Source organism: Chelonia mydas, chromosome 19 (genome assembly GCF_015237465.2).
Source record: "Chelonia mydas isolate rCheMyd1 chromosome 19, rCheMyd1.pri.v2, whole genome shotgun sequence".
Classification (NCBI taxonomy): Eukaryota; Metazoa; Chordata; order Testudines; family Cheloniidae; genus Chelonia; species Chelonia mydas.
In genome coordinates, this window is record NC_051259.2 from 443,460 (window position 1) to 463,918 (window position 20,459).

A 20,459-nucleotide genomic window follows, 5' to 3' on the forward strand; every position below is an offset into this window, starting at 1 on the left:
GCTTGAATGTCTTTCTGGTCTATCTTCAGCAAGTCGTTCCCCTGCAGCTAATTAGCTGCTTTGTGCATATGGGGAGGTGTTTTATTTGCATGATCAAATAATCAGCAGGTTATTGGCCCATCCATACTTGGCTCTCAGTTCTGTTCTCATAAATTCTGGTAAAACCTAAGTCAAGGGAGAGTAAAGGGTTACTGTGATCCTGAGAACAAAAAGCCCATTCCACAGGCGCATGGTGTATCCTTCATGAAAAGCTCAATGCACAGTGCCTGGTCTCGTGGAATTTCAAGGCAGAACAGCCCAGAGACAATTAGATGAGGGCTTTTCCTTTCTGAACAAGCGTTATTCAGATTGATATTTTAATTACATTTGAGGTAATAAAACAAGATTTTGAGAGTGAGATACAGAAAGGAGAGGAGGAGACTGCATGTAGGAGGGAGGCACAGTCCACCTCCTCCTAGTTCAGTCACCATAAGAACAGGTCACCGAAAGTTTTAGTTAGGCCCAGTGTCCACTTCCCACTATCAGTTATTCTCTCCAGCCCAAAGATTGCTTCTCTTCCATTCTTAGGAACAGTGACATAGCCGAGTGGGAGGGTAAGGATCACACTGTCCCTCTAATAATAAATATATATTTCGCAATTGCATCTACATAGGCAATTAAATCAAACATATTAGTCTAAATGTCATAACCATTCAATAGCTGAGGGAAGGGCATTATGAAGGGCATCCATGAAGGAACCAGGCAGCCCTTGCCAATGGGTGCAGCCTGGAAGTATGTGGCCTATATCCTCCCACATAAACACTGCAAAGACCTCTTCCTTCCATGTAGAGCTCTCACAGAACTGTTACAATTTAATGGAACGTTAATGGGTGTAATTGAGCATATGCAGAATATCGACCTCTTGTCATCATCCCAGACAACTGCAGTGCTGACAAGGCAAACTCAATCTGCTTCTTCACCAATGGAAGGGTCTGGTGAAAAGTCAGTCAGTCAGTCCTAGGAAGGCCCCTTTGATGTACTTACCATTTTCTATCTGAAATCACTGCCATTCAGTCCTCCCTGGAGCGCTATAAGTGACTGAAGAGCCCTGCCTGGTGATAGGCAAAATTGAGCATGTTAGTCTTTTTAGTCTGGAACCTTTCTAGGGCCTGCCATGTGCTTACTGGTCCTGCAAAGAAACTGAAGATGGAGACAATGGTAACTAGCAATTACAGGGGAAGAGGATTGTGCCCAGTTCGTATTATCTGAGCAGAGAGAGAGGAAGAGGAACTGCTGACTAGCATATTGGGATATATGTATGCTGGTGTACACTGTAAAAATGGCTCTATGGGCCTTCTTGTGCTCCAGGACTACTCCCTGATTAGAGCAGGTTCTATTTCCTGATCCTTTCTATATAAATTATATTACAAATTCATTGCTAATATAGGAATATAAAAATAATTGCATCTCGGACTGGTACACTGTATCATCTGAAGCCCTAAAAGATTCTGGCTTGCATATGTGTATATATGTTAGAAATACATCTATCATTTTAGATCTCTGTAGCATTATAAGTTTCTGTCTTTTTAATGTGTACAGCATATTAATTTGCATGGCTTTTCAGAAAAGGACTAGTTTATTAAGGTTCGAAATCAGATGCATGTGGGATTCTCATGTAGTTATGGATTATGCAGCTGTCTCCTATCTTTTACTCTGAAAAATATTATGAAATTGAGAAGTGCTATATTTGATATTGTCTCCTGGGAGTAGAGCACATGATGACTAGACTTCCACAGTGGAAGAGATAGGTGAGGAGGTTAAGTAAATTTTCTTTGTGTAGTTCCCATTAAACTTCAATCAGAGTTACAGAAAGAAATTTCCTTTAGGCTTCTGTGAATACAGGTATTGGTTTGACTTTAATAAAAGTCATAACTGATCTCTGAGGTCTCCTGTGAAATGAGCTCAGCAAAATTCAGGCAAGTCCTCTGAGAGGCAAAGAGCCCCACTTAAACATCATATTATCCTAATAATCCCATTCCAGAGCAGTCGTCCCATTATTTTAAAGGTCTTAATTTGCAAATTGTGATATTTGAAAGTTTTTTCTGTCTACATTATCAAAGAAAGTGAAGTGAGTATTTCTGAGAGATGATCTATTTACAGAAACATTCTTCTTAAAGAAATAAAGAACAATTGCTAAATGATTTCAAACAACAATGTACATTTGCATGACATTCTTGATAGGGCCACACTTAGCCTGTATTCTCTGTTGAAGCTACATTGGCTTGAGGCCAGGAGTCTGTATCTATTTTAATGAACTTCACCAAAAAAGAAAAATGTTCCTTCATGATCTTGAAATGGACAGTGGGCTGGATTCAGTGAAAGGATTACAGGGATTATTTAAAAAAAAAAAAAAAAAAATTTTTAAATTGCTTTGTTGCTCTTTACCCACTTTCCAATATTAATAAATTAATCTATAGATGGCAATGATGATTCTACTGTCCCGATTTTTCAAAATGCTGTGCACCCACGGCTTCCATCGACTGCAGTGAGAGCGAGGGTCTCAGCACCTTGGAAATCAGGCCATATAGTAATAGTGAATTACCACATGTGTAAATAATAACACACTTCAGCAATTAATAATTGCTGCTTTTTCTGGACACAGAGGAATGTGAAATATCTAACACACCCCTTTTGTGCTGAATTGATCCTGTTGTGGATGTTGTTTGATTTATATAACATTATATGAAAGTCTCTAAATACTACTGAATTATTACTAATACGTAACACTCCTGTCTTCATCATGCTATACAAGTGTTTACCAAATAGAATTACAAAGTGTTTAGAGAGAGCAGCAGAGTCACTACTGAATGTAGCGGTCTCTTGGCTACCCTCATTCTCAGCTGTTTAACAGCGGACAGCAGCACCACATAAAATACTAGGATAGGAAGTGAAAAATAAAAATTCTACAGAAGGTGCAGTTGCACAGGGTAGGCAACATCCCTAGTGGTTTAGAAAAATGGACATGCACTTTGGAAATTGTCAGCTGTGGGACAAAACATGTGGTTTTGGTTAGTGATTTTTCAAGCGTAGGCAGGAAGTTTTCCATTGCTGCAAATGTGGCCATTTGTTAGTGTGGAACATTTCTTCGGCACAGGCAGAGATTGCAATGCTGGAGCATTCCTCCTGCTAGAGATCTGAATGAAGGCAAAGCCTGCCTTTGTATTGTTAGCTGCCCTTCTACTCTCCAGCTTGCGTACTTTGCCAAAACAAATTAATTGGTTCATTGGCTTTCCTCCTTGGGTTTTTATATTGGAAAGTCTGCACTAGATAATGGAATCAAGCCAGTGAAAGCTGACAACTTGAGTAGAAATCTCAGGCAATCAGGAGCTAACTATACTAACTATACTAAAAGTTCTTACTCTGAGGAAAGGAAGCCTGGCTGAATGGAATTTGTTTAATTTCCTTCTCACTCTTGGGGAGGGTTCAGATACATGAATTAATCCCAACCAGTTGCAGAGTCCAGGGAGGTTCCCAGCCAACTGAATGAAATGGAGGGTTTATGAATTAAATGGAGGGTTTATGCGGCACAAGCCACTTCCAGCCTCAAAGAAAATGGCTCCTTTGCTTTATTGAGTGCTGCTGAATAACTTAACAATGTGCTCGGTCACTTGCAATGTGCCGATACATTTTCACAGACAGACAGATTTCTCCACTGGTAGAGTGTCTTTGAGGCACTGCAGAATATTTCTGCAGGTGGGAGAAGGCTTTAGAATTTTGCATTGTTACTACTGCTTTAGTCTTTCATTGACCCATTCAGCTTCTTCAGTGGACACAGCAGAGGAGTGTCAATATAGTGGAGACTTAATAAAGTACATCCTATAAGTTGTAGCCTATTCTGAAGACTGCAGGATAGAGTTAATTTCTGAAGATGTCTTATTTTATGTAAGGTGCGCTCTTCATTATTTGCATTGTGCCTCCTCCATACTAGGGCATCTAGGACTGGGAAAGGGTCACACTAGGGAGATGATTTAAATTTTAAAGTGCATTAAGCAAAGTGGGTGCAGTGCAGCTGGAAGATGGAACCCTTATTCACCTGGATCTGACATTTTAACTACATGGCAGCAGCGGCTTCAGGCCCATCGATGGCTGAGCTGGGCTCTGCAGGGCAACAGCTGGTAGTCGTGCTGTGCTCCTCCCACTAGCTTTGCTTTGGAAAGCTTTGAAATAAACTTCTGTTTTCTTCTGCTCCCCACAGTGCAGCTCAGATGAGAACAGGGAGGCAAAGAACTGGCAGAGTTTTGCTGGAGGCCTTTGGGGTCTCTTGTTAGAGCGTTGGCTTCAGAGCTTCAACATTCACTTATTTATAAACAAGACAGTGCCAGCAAACATCAATCATCTTTCCTTTACTGCCTTTACTATCAGAAGGAAACAGGTTACTGCCGTGAACAAACCTGATATGGACGGATATATAATTTGCATTAATCTTCCCATTGAGCATAAGTTGGCTTCAAGTTTAGAAGGAAAGGAACTTCTTAGTTCCTGACCTACTCGAATACTAGCCGCAAAGGGTGTTGTTGACCAGCACTGCCCAGTACCAGAATAAAGAGCCAAGGTTGGTTTATTTTTATCAGATTTGATGAAAAGTCCATCTCCAAACCTCTAGGCACTGTTATGTTTTCATAAGCACTCACGTCAGAATTACTCTGGGCCAGTGTCCTCCACACCAAACACAGGGAAATGTCGAGACTGGAACCGTCACAGCTGCAGCCTTGCCATGGAAATCTCTTTCTTAGCATGTGTAGTCAATCTGTAGCACCGCTTTTGTGATAAAGTACCCTGGTAAATGTCCCCTGTAAATAGTGCCCCAGGATATGTTTCCAGCACCAGCAAATCTTACCAGTCTCAGTGCCTCATCCATCAGTCGTGGCATATTCCCATGAGAGAAGGCAGGACCGTGTATTCCACTCACCTTCAGCTGGCAGGGGGTTGGAGACCCTCAGCTTGGCATTAGAATCCAGCCTGCATTTACCTCAGGTGGGCACGGAGGGGAAAAGTCTATGGGTGGAATTGCAGGGAACACGCTCTTCTGCTCTTTCTGTGGCTGGTGGAAGTGAAATAATTTATTCCACCTCCAGTATATGTCTAGGATTAACTCCTGAAAGGCTGGAAGCAAAACAGCATGGGCAGATACTGCATCTGCTTTGCTTAAAACCACATATCAGGCTTATGCACATATGAATGATCCCAGTGCCTGGGCACCTGCAGGTTAAAAAGAGTGCACGTAAGAGTTGGGGGTCTGACATTTTGTAGCTGATTAATTAGAATCTGCTTCTGAGTGGAGGGGGAATTGTAAGAAAATTTTAACTAAACCATCACGATGTATAGGATCAGTTTTTCAGGGCATAGAATTATATTTTCTACATTAATGGTGAAGTTTGCTGCTGACAACACTGGAGGCTTAATCGTTTCCCCAAGTGCCTGTTGCTTATTTATACATATAAGCAATGGCTACATGGACCTTTTGCATTTTCCATTCATTATTGTTGCATTATTCCCTAACAATATAGATGAAGTACCCACCAAATGAAACAAAATAATTAATTACTGAACATAATGACACCATTTAGCCCTAAATTTTCACAACTACAACAAGGATTAACTAATATGTAATGCATCACGGAGCCATTTAACAGAGCATCATAACTCTTTCTATTCACTATAAATTGTAACATGGAATTGTTTTTGTAATGCTAATTGCTTTATCTTCATAAATTCTACAGTCTTACATAATTTAACCGGTATTGTAGCAGGATTTCCCAAGAATAAGAAAGCAGGTGCCATCAATGGTAATTTAAATAAGAAAAGCCATGTTAAGTGGTTCTTCTCTCACTAGTAATAGAAATTAATTAGCTTTGAGCTGCTTTGGAGATTTTACATTTTTTGCTGTAACCCTGTTATGTTTTATAATTGTATGGAAAGTAGTTTTGATTTGATCACATTATTTAGTGACTGAGAGGACTGTGCTGGATGGCAGAGGTACATCCATTGAATGACAACCTGGATGCATGCAGAGGCTGCGGAAAGTAACTTCAAATCTTTAAAACAAGTCTTTGATTGTGTGTTAGATAGAAGGTTGTGCCTCCAGCCCTGAAATAGCCTGCTAAATGCTTTCTCCCTTCAAAACTAATCGCAGGTCAACATCTTAAAGCATACTTGCTGTGGGTCTAATTCTGATCTCATGTACAGAGTTGTAAATCAGGAGGATCCCATTAAAGCCAGTGGCATTACATCAGAGTAAAATTGGTATGAGTTCAGAATCAGGCCCTATATGTTAAATAAAATTTCATGACTCGTGCACACAGTGGAAATGTCGTACAAAGCTATATAATTCCATCAAGTGATTCTACGGACCTCATGAGCTGAGAGCAGCTCTCAGTTCCTGAAATGCAGGCCAGAATCTTCTTGTATTATATTGCTGCCCATTTGTTTTTATTATAAGGGTAGAATGAATCTATTAAAATTTGTCTGTTTACGTTTCTTATTCCAAAAAAATCATTAGTATCAACAGTGTGTCACAGCACTATTAATACTCCTGCCTGATATTACATCCATATTAATAGGTTTTGGGTTATTAGTAACCATAGCCAGTTGTGTGGTGTATCAGCTAAACCATGCTACCTCTCTGTATAATTAATAGGTCATAATTAACCCTATTAAATACATTTCCCCTTTTTGGAGGTTGGAGTGGGCCTCTTATAGTGATTTTGTTAGTGGAGTTTATTGCTTGTGTGTTTGTTTCTGTTGCTGCCAGAGTAATTTTATCTGCAGATAATTGCCAGAGTCTAGTTTTTGTGTGTATTTTTTAAAATATTGTCTACTGTTTGAGATGGGCACCCTTTGGTTTACATTTGAATGAATGAATAAATATTGAAAAATAATTGCTGTTTAGTAAAATGGAGGTGGAAAAGGCCACAGCTTTCCTGGGGGTGTGAATATTATCTTAGCTCACAAATGGAGATGCTCTTTACAGGTATAGATATGACCTAGGTCACGGAGCTATTCCTGATGTATATGTAGGCAGAAGTATAGTGTACTGATTACCAGACAGGACTGGGGTTTGGGAGATCTGAGTTCTGGTTTCCAGCTTTTGGACTGTGTAGCCAGTCACTCAGTCTTCTTGTGTATCAGTAAAATGGGGATAGCAACTCACAGGGGGATTGGAAGGCATGCTGTCTGTGAAGCAGTTGGGTGTCCTGTCTGGGAAGCTGCTACAGGAGAACACAGTATTCCTAGTTTAAGATGTATCCAGTGTGTCTCACAATCTATGTTCACAACCCCCTGGAGGTGAAGTCTTTTCACTGTTGTATCTGCTACTGGCTGTCTGCTGAACTTAGGATGTATTTAACTGACTCTCTGGCAGTAACCTTTTTGGCCAGGAGAACAGAGGAGAGATAAGGAGACCAAAACAGATGGTCTGAAAGGGGGAGAGAGTCTGTACCGGCACTATGGGTAACTTTGCCGGGAAACCCATTGCTTTTAGGATAGGTCGATCCTGGGACAGGATAGCTACTTTAGGATAGTTGGAATTTGACAGATTTTCTGTTTAATCAAATCCATCTTAATTTAACCTCACCTAGGGATTCCTACCCTTCCCTGTAGTATCTGTGTGACAAGTATGGTAATTGATTCACATAGTTGTGCATTTTGTCACCGCACTTGTGTCAGATACATAAAATATTTTAGTTATTTTGCATGGAACTTGAATAACTACACTAGGGTAGTGGCAACAATAACTTGTGGGGAAGGAGGCATAGCAGTTTCCATTCTAATCCCCTATTACATTCATGTAGAGCCTTGGCAGAATTTGATTTCCCATCTGCTGACTTTTTTGAAGGAAACAGGTATGGGTTGGAAGGTGAAATCTGGCATGGGATAACCCTCACTGAGATGTACCTTTCAAGTGTTCTGGAGAAAATTGCACTTGAATGGTCCTGTATTACAAAAAAGAAAGGTTGCACGGCGGGTTGAAAAGAAAATGTATAGTATTAAAATACACATCTTAGAGAGAACTTATTTTATAGAGTCTTTCAGTAAAGACACCCTAATACTGCATCACTATATTAATGACATAAAGAAAAGGGAATGGGAAAAATATTTCTAAGTACTGTTTTACAAACCATATTGCACAGATCTGAGATTCTAGGGGAAAAGTTTTGAAATTCTATTGCATTATTTGGTAAATAGTAAGTGATCTTGTAATTATCATAATGCATATGCACAAGGAACAGAATTAAAATTGTATGTGAAATGTTAACTTTGGCATTTCTCGACTTTATGGTTGCACAGTTAAGCACTCATATGTTCTTACCATTGGTTTTTTTTGGTTTTTTTTGGTATTAAATTCTATGTTTTTTGTGCTTAGTCGTTCTTGTTTCAACTCCTGATCTTGAATGTTCTTACCTGAGTGTCTTTCCCATCTGTTGTTTGTGTTTCTGGATCTGCCTCTGTGAGTTTTCATTCTAGAGGGGGAGATATTAAGGTGATTGGTATTACCCCTCTCTAGGGGTTAAGGTGATTGGTGTTCCCCCTCTCTAGGGCGTTGAGATGAATGTCTTTAAATCTGAGCAAAGAACTGGAAGCTGTCTTGAAATACACAACACTTAAATTACTCCATATCATCTTCCCTTCTGTATTTGTGCTTTAAGGGCCACGATATTTACAGTAGGCAGCACGCCATGGTATACAGTAAACCAATCGGGATATATTTGTGGACACTGCAGTATGGGCTAGATCTTGCTTCGTGTGAACTCAGTGGCCAAGTTCCCTTTGGTGTCGAGGAATTTAAAAACCATTTCTTAGACCACAAACTAATCAATTAAGCCTGTCCCTGAATTGCTTAAATTCTGCTCTCAGAAGTCGTCCCGGGAACAATCCTTCAGGCTCTTTGCAGGAATTCCCTGTTGCTGCTGCCTCTCCAGCTCTCCATAGTGTACAGGAGATCTTTAGCCTCCAGCTCCTACTCTGCTCCTTGTTCCCTTGCAGTGACTCAGCCACCCCTCTGCTCCCCCATTTCTTCTCCTGCCTGTAAAAAAATATGGCAGATCCAACAGTCTGCTCCTCCTTCCTCCCTTTTAAAAAAGCTACAGGCAGCAGGTGGGCTGTGTTGCACCACGCCTTCCACCTCCCCTCCAGGTAAAGGAGCAGTGATGCTGGGTAGGGGCAGTTGCAGGTGCTCTGTGGGAATGTTGGCACTGCAGCTGGGAGCGTGCAGCCCAGCATGGGTAGAAAGAGGTGTGCTAACTCTGCTTGAGCTAGCGCTCGAAAAGTACCAGTGTAGCTGGGGGGCGGGGGGGGGGGTGTCACATGGGCAGCAGCTCAGACTTGTCACCCGAGCGTGTACCTACGGGCTCTGATTGATTGGGTTTAGAGTCAGGCGGCTAGCCTGAGCTGCCGCCTGTGTGCTACCCTTGACTACGCTGCTGTTTTTAGCGCCCAGGAGCTTGAGCAGAACTGTCCCATTGCTTGTCTACCTGCACTGGGAAGCAGGCTGCTAGCTGCCGTGTAGACATATCCTGTGTAGGGAGTGGAGACTGGGGAGCTTATTGCTGGAACAATTTTAGTACGGTGGCCAGGACTCCAGTTCCCTGGCATGGGAGTGTCCTGGCCAAGTTGGGACGGCTGTCAGCTCTAACTTTTCGCTCCATGCTGCAGGGTTTAATGCAGCATACCATGACTACTTTTGTTCTGCCTGCCAGTTAGGCCTGCCACCTCTTCAGGTGTTCCCAGGATTGTCCCTTTTTTGAGACAGCTGTCCTAGGAGATCTGGAAGGGTGCTCCGCAGACGTGTCCATCTGTCCAATTTTGTGGGCTTAGGCTCATCCTGGCTGTCCTGATGTTTTGTATGTCAGAGGTGGACGCGCTACTGCCAGCACCCTTTGGCTGAAAAGCAGGATTTAGTGGACACTACAAGCACATTGTTCTTGAATAGATTTCTTATTGCACAGTTAAGTGTTGAGGAGCAACAATGCTGTTCAGTATTTTAGATGACTGCTTATTAGAATTTAGAAATTCATTACTCAATTATTTCAGATTCCTGTTTGGAATTCAAAAGGTTTAAAATTAGACCCATGAAGTCTGAGCGACTTAGTCTATTGACGATGCTGCAAACAGTCCACAATAGATGACTGTCAATTTATACATGAACATAATAAAATTATTCAGATTAACATAAATGATTAGAATAGCAGCTTTTTATAAAATGAATATCCCTAATTGCCGCCTTATTAACAATTGCAAATTAGTTGTCATTAATGGTTCACAATTCTTCCATCTATTTTGGATTAACTTCTGTGATTGTTTGTTTGGGCTGTTTTGTTTTATATTCTATGGAGTGTGTGTGTGTGTATAAATCTATGTTATGGGTGGGATTTTCATAAATGCTCAGCGGTTGATTTCAGTGGGAGCAGAGTTAGGCCAATGCTGAGTGTTTTGAAAATTCCACCTTGCATGTACTGTGTAATATTTAAACTACCAGTTGGTATTGCAATTCCATTCCCCAGAATACAAACCCACTTCTTCCAATAAATCAGTGAAGTATAAGCCCCTGTCTCTTAATTCTCAAAAGGTACTATACAGAAATGCTATTGAAAACAGTACTCTGTTACATTTGTGTTCCTGAAAGATGGTTTTGTTTTGCTATACTTAGTGAGAGAAACAGACTAGAAAGCATTTTCAGACATGCATCTCTTCCTCTGTTACAATAAAATGTATTGTTTTTTGTCTCGGTACAAAACTAGAATCAAATTCCTTGTATTTTGAAATAAGAGATGTGTCTGCCTCGAAGGGCCAGGGTTATCCTGAAATGAGTTAGAGACTCTCCCTGCTAAAATGTTAGGGGTTAACTTACCCCCGTGGAGAGGACCAGCACAAGATTCATGCACCATTTATGCCCTCAAAAGAGAACTTAAGTGGCATTTAAGTGGTCCATAGGCCTTTTGCTGGTTCACTGTACAAAAGTGAGAATATTCACCCACCTTTTCTAGAATTTTGGGAAGCATTCATTTTGTCTGAGTCTCATTTTTGACCCAGCTAACCCCAATTATTCCACATTGAACACATGGGCTGAATGATTTTAGAGGAATTTTCTGGTTTGTTGGTGAGGGGGAGGGGTTAATTTTTCCATCTCTAGGGATAGGTGCTCTGATTGCATCTATTCCTTTAAGATGTTTAATGTTTCTGAGAGCTGCAAATTTTAAAGAGGAATATGAGATCTTTAAGGAATTTTCATGCTGAACAGCAAAGTTATTTTTTTAAATAACAAACAAAAAAACCTTGTTATTCTAGAAGAATGAACTAATCCACCATAAGTTCTAAGGGGTATCCAGCCAATGTAAACTGAGTCAGATACAGCCTAGAGAGCCTATAAAGGGAATAGGGGAGAAAAACCTCCCTTCTTTCCATTAAAACTACATAAGGCTCCTGAGAGGTGAACAACAAAGTGTTACTAAAAAATTAAAACTTACTTAGAATAGCATAAATAACACAAAAATGTAATTAGCTCTATATTTTATACATATTTGAGACAATATTTTAATTACTTCCCTAAGAGCCTGGAAAATTTGAGCAGTAGGTTTCTCTGCCAGAGCAAGTTGCATCCCAAATGCCATAATCCTGGTTTTCATGGACTCGGTGAAAGACTCAAATAGTGAGAAAGAGGCTGGGGTATTTCATGCTTCTCTAGTCCATCTCAAGATCATTTTGGGTCTGATATGATCCATCTGGGCTCACTTATGACTAGGTGATTGAAATGAGCAAATATGGCAGACACAAGGGTTACTTTCTTCTTTATCAGAACTTATTTACATTTTGTGTAATTCACTCCTGAAAGCAGAATAAATGTGTTTTGGAAACCAAACTGGCTTTTTAGTTCCAATTTGCTCAGCTCAGAACCTGGGATGTAATCACTGGGATGCAGAACTCACTTTTTTCTTTAAGTCAAACTTAAGAAGAAACACAGGGAAATATTTTGTTGGTTGACCTTTGGCACCAGTCTAAAATAGAAAGAGAACAGTGATGAATCTCCAAAGCTTGCTAGTGTAGCCGAGTGTTTGGTATTCAATGAAAATCATTGTGTATTCCCTAAATAGTTCATTTTGTTTTCCAAAGTTCTGAAAAACTCCCTTTATTGAAATGCATGTTGTTGCATCGATTTTTCTAAAATACACCTTGTTATCTTTTCTTTGGTAATTGGTAACTGGTAATGACTTTGGCAATTTAACATGTTCTTGCAGACACTTTTCCCATTCCCCCAGATAACTGAAGTCAAGAGAGAGGGCCTGTCTGTCAATCTCTGATGCCTGTCAACCTGCTTGATTGACGTTTTTTGGTCCCACAATAGAGACCATTTTTGCAGCCCCCATTCTGTTATTTTCTTCTTCTTTAATACTTGTGGGGGATGGTGTTTGCTTTATAATCTCTGTTTAAAATCCAACTTGGAATGAGGCCAGTTGCTAAAAAATTATCACAATGTCTTGTTAGCTTTGTATCAGGAAAATTCTCTGGAGAGTTACTTAAGCTATGATTCCACCTTCAGAAATTACCTCTGTTCAAAATCTAAGCTTCATTCTTCATCCTGAATCCCCTTCAAATTCCAGCAAAAAGGCTGTGGACTCTGCCCAATGTGTTTTGATATAAGGCTGTAAGAAAAGTCATTTGTTCATGCTCTATTTTAGTTGATTTAATTCTTTCCTCATGGGATACTTGGAGTATAAAACCTTGCATATAATGAATGTAAGCAATAGCCACGAGACTGAGTGAGGAAAAAGAAAAGATACTGGGAAGACTAGGAAAAAAAACCCTCCTATAAAATATAGAAAATAAGGAGAATATATCGGAAAATTGTCCTTTAAAATTCAATAGTTACATTAAAGAGAGTATAAACCAAACCTTTGTTAAGCAACTGCTTAAGTGATTACCTGTCCTACCTTTCTTAAGGTTCTTTTAAATTTGATTGCTTAACTAAAGAAAAGGACTCAAGGGTTGAAATTAGTTTAATAGCATTTTATTAAATATTTTAAAACAGCAGCTAATAGTATAGGATATAAGAAGGCAAAAACGGTTTTGGACTATGATTTGACAAACAGAAACTGGAAAATTGGTTGATATAACCATTTGGGTTTTCAGAATCAACTCTCACAACCACAATAGAAAATAACACTTAAACGTAATTACTATTGTGGGGAAGAGACTTGCTTAGATTTTTGACTGAGTCCCTCAGAATAGGGCCTCACTTGTGCCAATTGGATAGTCTTTAAACTAGAGGCTGACGGAAAGTCAACAGCTGTGGAGGAGCTCACAGTTTGGACAGACACATCCCTTAGGGGAGGATTTATTAAAGGGGTACTCTATACCCTAGTAAAGAAGAGAAGATAGCAGCTGATGAAGTACAGGTAGGAACTGAAGAGAAACAGTCAAACAAAAAAGAGTCCTATTCAATTACATCACATGAAGGCAGATCATTAAATATTGACAAATTTTATAAGAGCTTGTGTGCAAATGCTAGAAGTCTAAATACTAAGATCAATTAACTTGAGTGTCTGGTATTAAATGAGGATATTGATATAATAGGCATTACAGAAACTTGGTGGAACGATGATAATCAAGGGACAAAGTAATACCAGGGTACAAAATATATAGGAATGAAAGAGTAGTTCTCTCTGGTGGTGGATTGGCACTGTGTGAAAGAAAGTGTAGAGTCAAATATAGTAAAAATCTTAAATGAATCAGACAGTGCCGTAGAATCTCTATGAATAATAAGAGTCTAGCAGTAGGAGTGTACTACTGAACACCTGACCAGGACAGTGACAGTGATTGTGAAATGCACAGGCGGATTAGAGAGGCTACAGAAACAGACTTCAACTACCCCCACATGGATTGGGTACATGTTATCTTAGGGTGGGATGCAGAGATAAAATGTGTAGACACCATTAATATCTGCTTTTTGGAGCAGCTGGTCCTGGAACCTACAAGGCAATTCTTGATTTAGTCCTAAATGGCACACAGGATCTGGTCCAAGAAGTGAATACAGCTAAACCACTTGGTCATAGCAACCATATTGCACTTACATTTAACACTCCTGAAGGGGGGGAAATACCACAGAAACCCAACACTGTAGCATTTAACTTCAAAAAGGGAAACTACACAAAAATGAGGAGGTTAGTTAAAAGGAGCAGTCACAAGAGTGCAATGGTTGCAGGCTGCATGGAAACTATTTAAAAACACCATAATAAAGCCTCAAACTAAATGTATATCCCAAATTTTAAAAAGTAACAAAAAGGGCCAAAAAAAAAAAAAGCCACCATGGCTAAACAGAGTAAAAGAGGCAGTTAGAGGCAAAAGGACATCGTTTAAAAAATTAGAAGACAGATCCTCCTGAGGAAACGAGAAAGGAGCATAAATTCTGGGAAGTCAAGTGGAAAAAGTATCATTAGGCAGACCAAAAAAGAATTTGAAGAGCAATTAGCAACAGACACAAAAACGAACAGCAACTCTTTAAAGGACATCAGGAGCCGGAAGCTGAACAAGCGGTGGGGCTACTGGATAATCCAGGTGCTAAAGGAGCTTGAGAGGAAGACTAGGCCATAACTGTTGGTACAGCCAACTTGGGTTGGGACATATCTTAAACACTGGCTGGTTTGCTCCAGTCAGCAACTGACCTACACAAGTGGTTTCAATGGGTCCCTTGTGGCCCCTTGTGGACCAGTTTAGCAGTTATGCTTCCCCAAGTTGCAGTCTCATCAACACTCTGCTAGCTGCTGACATATCCAGTTTAAAGTTCATATAATTTATACACAGAAGTCCCTCCATATTCTTTGATGTTCTTTAAACTTGTTTTAACAGTCCATCTATAATGCAAAGTCTCTTCAAAAACTGTTCTCCAGAAGGCAGGAACTGTTCTATAAATCTTCCATTTTTGTTCTCCTTGTTTTAACAATGGTGGGGCCTTGATATGTATGGTTGAGCTTAGTCTGTGCATTATTAATCAAACAGTTACATTTCTGATTATTCCACTCTGTGGTCAAGTATCTTTATAAACACACCACTTTGTTTCCGTTTCTTTTATTTACTGCCTCTTTCAGCACAGGTGCATTTCTCCAACTTGATAGCATAAGCATGCTTGATTGCAAACATTAGTCTTCTTCACTTTAGCACTTAAACTAAAAGAAATCAAATCTTTCCTAGCAGGATTGTCCACCAGGCAAACCCTTCCATTAAAGTTAGCAATACTTTGCCCAAAGCTGTGTAACTTATAGTTGACTTTTATGCACATTTTAATTATAGTATTTGATTCCATCAGGTTCCTTATTTTACTACTGTTTCTGGCACATCATATAATATCAATGTTTCATATTAATTTGGTATGATTTTTCATTCATTTACTTATTCACAGCCAGGAAGAAAGGGAAAGTCTCCTCATATGCACCAGCGGTACACTCTTGTGAAAACCTGCAGCAACTTTGAGCTTCTTTAGATTATTGAAGAAATGTAGCCATTAGATCTTGGATTTTCTTTCTCTTCATCTCCTGTTCTGTATTTTCTATGGTGCCTGATATTTGGGCAATTCTTATTTAGGAATAACTCATAATTTTGAGGCCTTGATAGTTACTAGATAGAGAATCTATAGTTTGTAACTAAAATTACAGATCCTTAGAATCATCCTCATAAATATTGTGCCAGTTCATTAACATACATTTGTTTAGGTTCTTGATATGGTAAATTACATTTAAAATGTAGATTAAGATTCTTGTTTAATAGAAAAGAAATAGGCTTAGTCAGGAGAAATAGTATCTGTCTATGACTGAGATCTGTAAAATCATGACTGGTGTAGAGAAAATAGATAAGGAAGTGGTGTTTACTACTTCTCATAACACAAGAACTAGGGGTCACCAAATAAAATTAATAGGCAGCAGATTTAAAACAAATAAAAGGCAGTATTTCTTCATACAACGCATAGTCAACCTGTGGAACTCCTTGCCAGAGGATGTTGTGAAGGCCAAGACCATAACAGGGTTCAAAAAAGAACTAGATCAATTCATGGAGGATACGTCCATCAATGGCTACTAGCCAGAATGGGCAGTAATGGTGTCCCTAGCCTCTGTTTGCCAGAAGCTGGGAATGAGTGACAGGGGAAGGATCACTTGATGATTACCTGTTCTGTTCATTCCCTCTGGGGCACCTGGCATTGGCCACGGTCGGAAGACAGGATACTGGGCTAGATGGATCTTTGGTTTGACCCAGTAGAGCCATTCTTATGTTCTGTCTAAACAAAACCAGTAAAGTTCTCTTAATTTTTGTGAAAGAGTTAAAACAAAAATTACCGTTTGCATGACCCATGGAATAATTTAGCTAAATTTTAAACGTAACTGTTTTCAGGTGAAAGCCAGTTACCCTTCACATGATCTGTGAGTAAATTTAGCTGCTCTGTTAGTTTAATGCCATTCAGTTCCTTCCCTGTACTTGATGTCACCCCATTAAAGACAGCTTGGACAGGGAGAGATCAGGACAGAAAGGGAGAAGTGAGGAATTCCTACATTTGAGGGACAGCCAAAGAACAAAAGGGGAAATAAAGATGGTGAGAAGGCTGAGCCACTCTGAAGGGGGAAGGAGAAAACGACCTAGAGATAAATGATACTTTGGAATAAAAGAGTACCCTGTACAATGAAGCTGGGGCAGCAGCATCTCTTGCCACTGCGACAAACTGTCCAAGCCCCCAAATCAGCCATTAAGGCCTCAGAGTGCCCAACTTACCCATCCACTCTTACAATGCCTTCTGTAAGTACTATAAGTACAAGAGAGCTTATCTCCCATCACGGAACCTTCCTGAGGACGCTACAAACAGCCTCTGCCTCATGGCTGCTATGACACTACAGCCACACGTGACCAGGTCACCTTGGGATACCAGTGTTTTTCCATTGACTGGTGTGGGAACCAAGCTTTGAGATGAAGGGTTCCCGCCATATGTAAAAGCTATTTAAGGCAGGGGAGTGACATCACTGTGGTTCTTCACTGACTTTGCACCCAAAGAAACTCCTGGAAACACCTGAGGAACAATGACTGAGCTGGGGGGAAGTGCTGGACCCACACTAAAGGGATTTTTAGCCTGTGAATGAAACACCTGGGCATTCCAAGCTGTAAGTTAGTGCAGCTTGCCCCTTAAGAGCCTGCAGCCCGCTTGCATCAACATTTAGGATGAGAATTTGCTTTTCTAGCTGATGTATGTAGTATATTAAATTTAGTTTGCGTGTTTGATGTATTTGCTAGGTAATCTGCTTTGATCTGTTTGCTGTCCATTTTAATAACTTAAAATCTATCTTTTGTAGTTAATACATTTGTTTTTGCTTTGTCTAAAACCAGTCTGTGTGGAAGTCAAACTTGAGGTAGAAAGCTGTTGTATATTTCCTCTCCACATTGAGGGAGGGGGCGAATTTCATGAGCTTACACTGTACAGTTCTCTGTGCTGTGCAAGATGGTCTAATTTTGGGTTTACACTTGAGAGGGGGGTGCATGCCTTAGGAACCGGGAGGTGTCCTAGCCGTGCCTTCCCATGTAGAGCTGATCACAGCGTCTGTGTGTATTGCAGCTGGGTGTTTGTTCCAACCTGTATGTGTGCTGGTAAAGTGCAGGCCGGAGCCTGGGAGAGGGCTTGGCAGGCTGGTCACAGCAGTACAGTGTAAAGGGAGCCTGGACAGGGGGAGCTCAGTGGTACCCCAGTTCCAGGTGGCACACCGGGAGGAATCTGTCAGAGCTGGAGGTAATTGTTCTGCTCTCCTTGGCATTGCTGAGGCCTCAGCTGGAGCACTGTGTCCAGTTTGGGGCATCACACTTTAAGAAAGTCATGGACAAATTGGAGAGAGTCTAGAGGAGACCAAAACAAAAATAAGGTCTTTGGGAAACGTGACCTCTGATGAAAGGTTGAAAGAATTGGGCTTGTTTATTCTGGAGAAGAGAAGGCTGGGGGGCAAGATAAGTCTTCAAATATATAAAAGATTATTATAGAGAGGGCAGTAATCAATTGTTCTCTTCATCCACCAATGGTAGGACAAGAAGGAACTGACTTTGTTTGTAACAAGATTCAGGTTAGCTATTAGGAAAAAGTGTCCATCTATAAGGATAATTAAGCCCTAAACAGGTTACCTAAAGAAGTTGTGGAGTCCCTGTCACTAAAGGTTTTTTGAACAGATCAGACAAACACCTGTCAGGGTGGTGTCGAGGTATATTGAATCCTGCCTCAGCATGGGAACTTGAAGTTGGTGACCTCTTGAGGTCCCTTCCAGCTCTACAATTGTATGATTTTATCTGTGCTGTGATTTCCTTTCCAGGGGATTGTAGCCTGTCCCTGCTGAGCCATTCAGATTCTTCAGCTCATTGAGGGCTAGGATCTTCTGAAGGTTGGGGTTAACAGGCAGCTAAATCCCACGGTTCTCAGTCTCTCTTGTTGACCTACAGAGTTGAAATAATTTAAAATGAGTACATCATGTTTATGCAGTGTTGTTGTAGCCATGCTGGTCCCAGGATATTAGAGCGAGAAGGTGGGTGAGGTAATAGCTTTTATTGGACCAACTGCTGTTGGTGAGAGACCTCAGACCTGAAGAAGAGCTCTGTTTAGCTTGAAAACTTCTCTCTCACCAACAGAAGTTGGTCCAATAAAAGATGTTACCTCATCCACCATGTCTCTCTTACATCTTGTTTAATTATTTTCTAATAGCTGGTCTCCTTCTTGGCAACCTCTGTGGGAGTACAACTGACCTTGTCAAAGACGTCTTTAGATCACGACACGCTTGTCACAGCATGGTGAGCTGTCTGTCACTTGCTAGAGCCCATAGTGTTGGGGACTGTTGCCATGTAATTAGAGGTGCATAAGAGACAAAGTGGAGAACTGTCCGCACTCACATTCAGTGAAATCTTTGTGAAATGCATTTGCACAGGGCATTTTAAAGTTGTTCTGCAACCAAAGTAGTTCACAAAAATTTTGCCTTGGAAGTTTTGTTATGCACAGAAAATGGTATCAGAGATGGCAAAATGCAATGGGCTACATTATTCTTCCCTGTGTAGGTGCAGTAGAGGAGAGAGGGTGCAGGAGCCTGCAGCTGAGCAGAAGGCAGCCGTAATGTTCTCCCTGTTCTGCTGCTGGAGGGTCATGGCCCTAGCCTCACCACTGGGGCCCCAGCTCCCATTGAGAGGCCCCTCCAGCTGCACCCGTTAAATCTGTATAGCAAAGGCTGCAGCGTGTGCTTCCCTTAGCCCCCATAGAGTCGTCATGCCTGCTCCTGCACTGCATGCACAAAGTGGCTCCAGGTACTCCTGCTAGGGGAGTGGTCCTCCTCCCCCTGTCTCAGCCAGGCTTTGCCTTCTTGAGCCATAATAGCACCCATCATGTTTACAGTCCCTACATTTACGTTACAGAACAAGGCCCTCTAAGGAAAGGAAGTACCCACTAATCTTAGTTTTAGCAAGGAATATCCTAAGTGACATTTTAATTAACAAGCCATTCTCTCCTTGCTTCCTTTTACTATAAAGACTTCTTGTTGCTTTAAATCTAAAATTAATTAAGTCAAAGTTCTCCATGGGAGCCGAGTATATGGATCATAGACAACGGACAAGAATGATTAGACAAAATATACAGTTGGAAGTTGCTGGACATAAAAAAATTAGCAATAACTCTGCCAACTAGAGAAAGCAGAAAAAACAAATACTTTTGCCAAGTGCAGAGTGCTGCAATGAGGTGGGCTTGCATTAAAAGGAAAACTCACGTTATAATCAATTGTATCTTTCAGTGCTGAGTCCTTATTGAAAGTTCTTCCACCTGAGAGCTACAGTAAGTTTTAGTATTGACTTTTTTTATTCTAATTTCTTAGAACCTTGCGTTTATTTAATTGTTTATGACACTTAAGTTGAATTTATGCATTTATAGCATTTCTTTTTAAGCATTTGTCAAAGAAGTTTACATGTAAAGTGTAAATATGAAATGAGAATCCTGGATACACTTTTACACTGAAATATAAGGCAATATTCAGAGCAGATCAGTAGTCAGTCCCAGTCTAGCATTTGATCTTTGACAGTGGCCGATCTACCAGATACTTCTCCCAAACGAAAGTATATGAAACCCCACAGTGAATAATTAGACAATAACCTGTCAGTAGAGGAGAGCGTAGTCACCCATCAGTTACTGGTTGGCATGAGCTCTGAAGCACATGTGTTTAAATCCTTATAAAAATGTTTTAGCCTTGCTCCTATAACTGTCGATGTTTTCATTATCCATACTGTTAGATTGTTTGCTTTAGCTCCAGCTGAGTTTTTGGTCTAAGTAGCAGCTAGCGCCAGTGAGTTCCACAGGTTGTGTAAAAATAAATAAATAGATTTTAAATGCTCTGTTTTTTAGTTTAATGGAATGTTCCCTTTTTCTTGTATTCAGAGGAAGGGTA

At 40.4% G+C, this 20,459-nt stretch overlaps 1 protein-coding gene across 1 annotated transcript in view; it reads left to right on the plus strand.

The window, feature by feature from the left end:
- Window positions 1-19,852, plus strand: part of LOC119563996 — a 371,151-nt gene extending 351,299 nt beyond the window's left edge. The window contains exon 8 of the mRNA XM_043532011.1: window positions 19,812-19,852. The gene's annotated coding sequence lies outside the window, so the exon portion shown is untranslated. The remainder of the gene's footprint in view (window positions 1-19,811) is intronic.
- The last annotated feature ends 607 nt before the right edge of the window (window positions 19,853-20,459 follow it).